The 6,362-nt window shown below is 32.1% G+C and overlaps 1 long non-coding RNA gene across 1 annotated transcript; it reads left to right on the top strand.

The window, feature by feature from the left end:
- Positions 1-2,685: 2,685 nt before the first annotated feature.
- LOC132719923 (uncharacterized) lies at positions 2,686-5,687 on the top strand. Its single transcript, XR_009624283.1, has 3 exons — positions 2,686-2,872; positions 3,800-3,918; positions 4,311-5,687. It is a non-coding gene; the product is annotated as an uncharacterized LOC132719923 (long non-coding RNA).
- The last annotated feature ends 675 nt before the right edge of the window (positions 5,688-6,362 follow it).

The raw sequence follows: 6,362 nt of genomic DNA, 5'->3' as shown, positions 1-6,362 counted from the left end.
TGTGCAAGCTTTACTTCACATGAATTTGACTGAAAATAACCACACTATCCGATGAGATGCGGTATTTTTAGTTTGAAGTCACAAAAACTTAAATTCTCTCATGATAATTAATCCTTTTTTCATACGATTCGTAAACGTCAACATTTTGTCATTAAATATTCCAAACCATACCTTCCATAAAGCTTTTCTGTTAAAGTTATAAGGTATTTAAGTTTGAGTGTCATCAAAATTTTAGTAACGTCATCAGCTGTTCGCCTCTTTTTTATGATAACATCGACAGCAATTCATCGGCAAGGATGAATAACGCTGAAAGCTGTTCAAAGAAACAATTTTCAGAGCTTTTGTCCTACAGTAACTAGGAAAAAGTAAAACTTTTTTGTTCATTTAAAATATTACTTTATTCATGATACTTTCTAATTATATTATTTTTATTATTACTTTCTATCATTTGTTGTATCTTAGCTGAGAGGCCTATATCTCCATTTACCGCACTGTATTTCAATATTGATATTGTTTATATGAATGAATGAGTGAGTGAGTGAGTGAATGAATGAATGAATGAATGAATGAATGAATGAATGAATGAATGAATGAATAACGGAACGAATGAACAAACGACGGAATGATGCAATATACGTATATGTTAAAACAAATTGTCTGTAGAAAGTATATGAGTTGTAATATTCTAAAAATTACATATTATACATTCATTTTTTTCCTATACATGTCCTGTTGTTGTTGATGTTGTTGTTTTCTATTTCAGAAGGCCACATTGGAAATAAGATATATATGATTGTTATTGTATGTTATTAATGTATAACCTTCTTTAAATAAAGATATTTTTATTATAATTATTATTATAATATAAAACGGTAGCAATATGTTTCTGAAATGTTAAATTCAAAGAAAGTAAAGGCAAATTTAACGCTTAATACGAATACTCTGTATTATAACTAAATCCATCAAGTGTTATTATAAATAATGGCATATAGTAGACATGTCCCATGCAGTAAATAGATGTGTAACCCGAGATGTCTGCCATATAAATTGATTTATTTAAAAAATAAAAATTTGAATTATTTTTAAGAATGGTTATTATTTCTATTGCACTATACATTAAAACAGATTTCAAGGATAAATAACAACATGTTTTTCCATGCACTTTCATATCTCGGGTTACACAGCCATTCACTGCATAGGACTTGTCCATTATATGAATTATTTATAATAACACTTGATGGATGCCTTCATTTACAAGACTGAATATTCATATTAAGCGTTAAATTTGCCTTTGCCTTTTGACTTAAACATTTCATAAACCTATTACAGGAACTCCACTGAGGTTTATAAGCTGAAAAACATGAAATTTTATTTTTTCACATAAAAAAACATGAGCACTAAAACATAAATATTAATAAAATATAACCAAGAAATATAGAAGAAATACATTGAAAATCATATGTTTGTGCTATTCTCAGTCCGATTTGAGTGAAAAGCGTGTAAACTCTTTTCAAATTTGGGTCATTTTTTCACTATTATAATATTCTGGAAAAACGGAGCAAGCTAATCATCGGAAATTTTGCATATAAGTTATTAGTATAGATCTACATCAAATGGAGAAATAATCTCAAAAAATTATTTCCAGTCCCGTCATGTCAAAAAACCTTAGTGGAGTCCCTTTTATAGGTTTTGCTACCTTTTTATATTAAATTACAGTGCGGTAAATGGAGATCAAGGTCTCTAACCTAAGATATATCAAATAATAGAAAGTAATAATGAAAATAATATAATTAGAAAGTATCATGAATAAAGTAATATTTTAAATTAACAAAAAAGTTTTACTAGTTACTGTAGGACAAAAGCGCTGTTTTAAATACATGTAATTGTTTCTTTGAACAGCTTTCAGCGTTATTCGTTCTTGCCGATGAATTGCTGTCGATGTTATCATTAAAAAGAGGCGAACAGCTGATAACGTTACTAAAATTTTGATGACACACAAACTTAAATACCTTATAACTTTAACAGAAAAGCTTATTTGAAGTGTTTAATGACAAAATGTTGACGTTTACGAATCGTATGAAAAAAGGATTAATTATCATGAGAAAATATAAGTTTTTGTGACTTCAAACTAAAGGTAAATCTTTCATCTATGGCTGCATGTTAAAATATTGGTAACTTTCCATGCCTTTCCCTTAGAAAAACATGGCAGAACATACCCACTGAGCCAGTTTTTTGTCATATGAATAGTTTTGTAACAAAAAATGATGTAACATTTATTTAAATGGGAACAGTAAATATTTTTACCTGCAGCCATAGACAAATGCATAAGTTTTCAGAAAATGTATTATTTTACTGATTTTGATATCTGGTTAGTAAGTTTTACTTGCTACAAGTTTTAAGTTTAGCAGGCACGCGTGAAATTTTAACTGGCTAGGAAGAAGCCTATCTCTGTTATCTATGTCTCTGTTAGAATATGATTTTTAATAAAGTAAGAAAATGCATTTAAATACAATGTATGTCAAAACATATCCAGATAAAATAATATCCTTTTTTCAGATGTATTTATAACCATCATTGTTTTTTCATCATTTACTGTTTCAACTGCTTGTCATAACGAGGCTTTGAATCTTGGCTATCGGTTTCATCTTCATTGGCCTTGTATTGCTTTACGGTCGTGACTTGCTCTAATAAAAAGTAAATTTAATCTGCAGAAACTATTTTAAGGCTTTGTTCTAATCTGATAAATGTGAATGTATTAAAATGTTGATTTATATTTAAACAGGTGAACATTTGGTTGGACCATTTGACGAGTGTTTCTGCCAACAGAAAACGGGGCAAGGCGAAAGCGTCCGTGACACGGTCTTTGAAAAAGGTATTCAGGCACGATGACATTATGAGTTGAATTTCATAAATGATTGCCTCAACATTAAATGAGTCTGAGGCCAAAAAAAACTCTTTTTTCTCAAAGCCATACAAAACATAAGGGGTGTTGCACTTCTGTGGTCTAAATATGTGTATTTTATCATTGACATGGTGGGGAATCATTGATATGGTGACCTGTGAACTTAAAGTCCCATTATGCATTTGTAAACTTTATTTGAAATAAAAGAGTATTCAGTTTCACACCAATGACATGAAGTAGAATTCTGATGTAAAAATTTGCATTTGATTTCTTAAAGACATGAAAGAAAATCTTCGAAATACGCTATAAATATATTGCGCTCATGTAGCGCAAATGTAATAATTGGAGGTATGTTTGGATGAAAAAATAATTTCTGAAGAATAGTAATGCGGAAATGAGCCATTTTCTTCAATAAGAGGATAAGTATGATATGTTTATTCAGTAATTGAAATTTTACTCACAAAAGCATTATGTTTCTTTAAACTTAAAATTGGTGGATTCTCCTGAAAAAGCACAATATTGTTTATAATGTCACTGGGGGCTACTGCAAGTCCTGTTAGTTACGCATACTCCAAAATATTTTCTGTTAAACAAAGATATTGACAAAAATTCTCACATGGACACCAGAATCTTAAAGATTATCAATTGCTGCAATACCATGTCATGTAGTCTCCATATCACATGATTCCCCACCATAATTGCAAGATTAGTTTGATAGACTTAGTGCCAGCAGAATTGTTAGAAAATAATGTGTTTTCAAAAAAACGAAAAACAAAATTCAGTACCATTTTTGTTCCAATAGAATTAAAAACAACCTACTGTTTTATCTATCAAAGATATATATTTGAAATCTTTGTTAAGTTGTGCTACTAAATTATTAATTTTTAAACAATCCAGGTTCAAGCTTCTATCCAGGCCCAAGCTCCTATCAAGGTTCAAGCTCCTATATATCCCGACTCAAGCTCCCATCCAGGCTCCTGCTCCTATCCAGGCTCTTGAGGAAAGTGCACCAGATTGTGAGTACACCATGCAACTTAGCGTAAGAAAATTATGTCAGTTTTTTTGTAGCTTTGTGTTCATTGTGAGCTATAATTGTCGTTTCTCCATGAAACTTGGTCAAAATGTTTGGCTGAAATCTCGGCAAAGTTCAAGGTTGGGTCATGTGGGGTCACTAGGTCAAATCTTAGAAAAAGAATGCAAACACTTTAGAGGCCACATTTTTTGCCCATTTGTCATTAACCTTAGTGTAATTGTTCAACTCTATGAAATCTAGAACATGTTCAAAATTAGGTCATGAGGGGTCAAAAATTAAGTCATTAGGTCAAATCTTAGAACATTTTTGGTCCAATTTAAATGAAACTTAATAAATTTGAAACCTTAAAGATTATAAAAATGCCCTCTATTTCAGAAAAAACAATGTGGAAGTGTCCAGGTTTGGCCGCAGGAGGAGGAAGAATGTCCTTTTTAATGACTTTTTGTGTTAAATGTTAAAATAAAATAAGAAGTTAAAGTGTTGTAAGTTTTTAGCTCATCTGAGCTGTGAGCACGAAGCTATTGTAATCGGTGAATGTCTGTCTTCGCAAATCTGGTGTCCTCAACTTTTAGTGTTTTAACACTCTAAGAGGCCACAGATATGGTTCAATTATAATTAAGCTTAGTCAGCATGCTTACCATCCCTACAGAAACTGGGTCATGTGGAGTCAGAAACTATGTTAGTAGGTTTATTTTGTAGCTAAACTATAAATGTAAAATATTAAAGAGCTTATACGATCGATTGTGTGTCCGTGTCCGCAATGGTTTTTTAAGTCATACATTCTATTCTATGAAAGATATTCAATTAAAACTAAGTACGGTATTTAGTGGGACTACCACTACCATACTAAGAAGGCCTTTAACCTGGATGCATTATTTTCAGAATTATGCCCCTTTATTACTTGAAAATACCCATTTTATCTTCAAAGTCTAATTATTTGAATACTATCAAAGTTATTAAACTACAATTGATACATATATACTCATTGGGAGTGACTATACCTACCTTACTTCAGAGGCCCATTAATCTGGACTCATTATTTTCCTAATCATAAGCCTTTGTACTTATATTCTTCATTGTTTTTCTGATAACAGTTTTATTTATTGATTGATCTCTTAGATATTTACCCTCTCCCCTACCCCCGGGGCATTTGATGCACCAAGCAGGCTCAAGGGTGGGGATTTAGACAAAATTGGTTGTCTCTAGGGTGGGGATTTAGACTTCAAACATTTTAAGATGTCAAATTCCCCTGGGTCAGCCCGCCGCCCCCGGGCGGGCAAAATATTGATAGGTGCATTATGCTTACTGTCAACTGCTTAGTGCGTACTGTAACATGCGACTATAATATCGCTATCGTTGTCATCTTCGTTGTCGATGCGCAGTGATCATGTATTGCATTATATTTGTAATCAGTGAATATATTGAAACATTTGAATGCTAAGACAGATCGAATTCGCCAAGTATTGCTCAAAATCAATTATTAATTGTGAAATAGTGTCGACAATGTAAGTGGCAGATTTATAACAAATTAAAGGTACCGTCAGGAACTTGCCATTTTACATCTAGTTATATCAAGAACAAGCAAAGAATGTTCTTTTAAACACCGAACATAATACGCTGTTCTAAATAAAAGATGAAAATAAACATAAAGCATATTAAAATATGTGAGTTTGATGGTTCAGAAAGGAACACATGAAGTTGCAATTACATAATAGTGCATAAAGTCATCATAATGCAAGATTGTATTCGGCAAAACGTAGGTTCCCATCGTCATAAAGAAGTATGGAAGCAAGCATAATGAAAGTCACAATATCATCAAGCAAGATGGAATAAATGCACTAATTCTGTTCCATACACTTCTAAAAAGTATATGGGAACCATAATAGGACAGGGAACCAGATTACGCTTTGCTACCAATCGCAACTACTCGGCCCTTTCCGTCAGTCTTAGGAGTAATTACAGATAATAGCCGAGGCAGTTCCAAATGATATGTCAAAAAACATGTGGCGCGATTTGAAACATCTCAAATCATGTAAGTATTTATTTTACCATAATTAAAAATAAAAAAGATGGTCTGATATCACATAGCGATCAGAAAACCCATTACACGCCATGATCCTGAAGGTCATACTTACTGTATAGTTCATATGGATGGAATTGGCTTAACATTGAATTATATACAAATTTCTCGTGCACAACCTGGCGACTGAAAGCACAGACACTTGGGGTTATGTGCATGGGGTTATGTGCATGGCTCCCACTTGTTTACACCACCACTTGTTTACACCATGCCTATTTTTATCATGCAAACCGTACATCAAAATATTTTTGTATATTATTACGACCTGGTCACATGTCTTGAACATAAAACTTGTTTTCCGCTATATTAACAACATTTAAAAAAGTCCCTAAAATATAATAATTTCA

Source organism: Ruditapes philippinarum, unplaced genomic scaffold (assembly GCF_026571515.1).
Source record: "Ruditapes philippinarum isolate M1 unplaced genomic scaffold, ASM2657151v2 ctg17332_1_1_1_1, whole genome shotgun sequence".
In the NCBI taxonomy this organism is placed as follows: Eukaryota; Metazoa; Mollusca; class Bivalvia; order Venerida; family Veneridae; genus Ruditapes; species Ruditapes philippinarum.
This window is presented reverse-complemented; position numbering and strand designations above follow the sequence as displayed.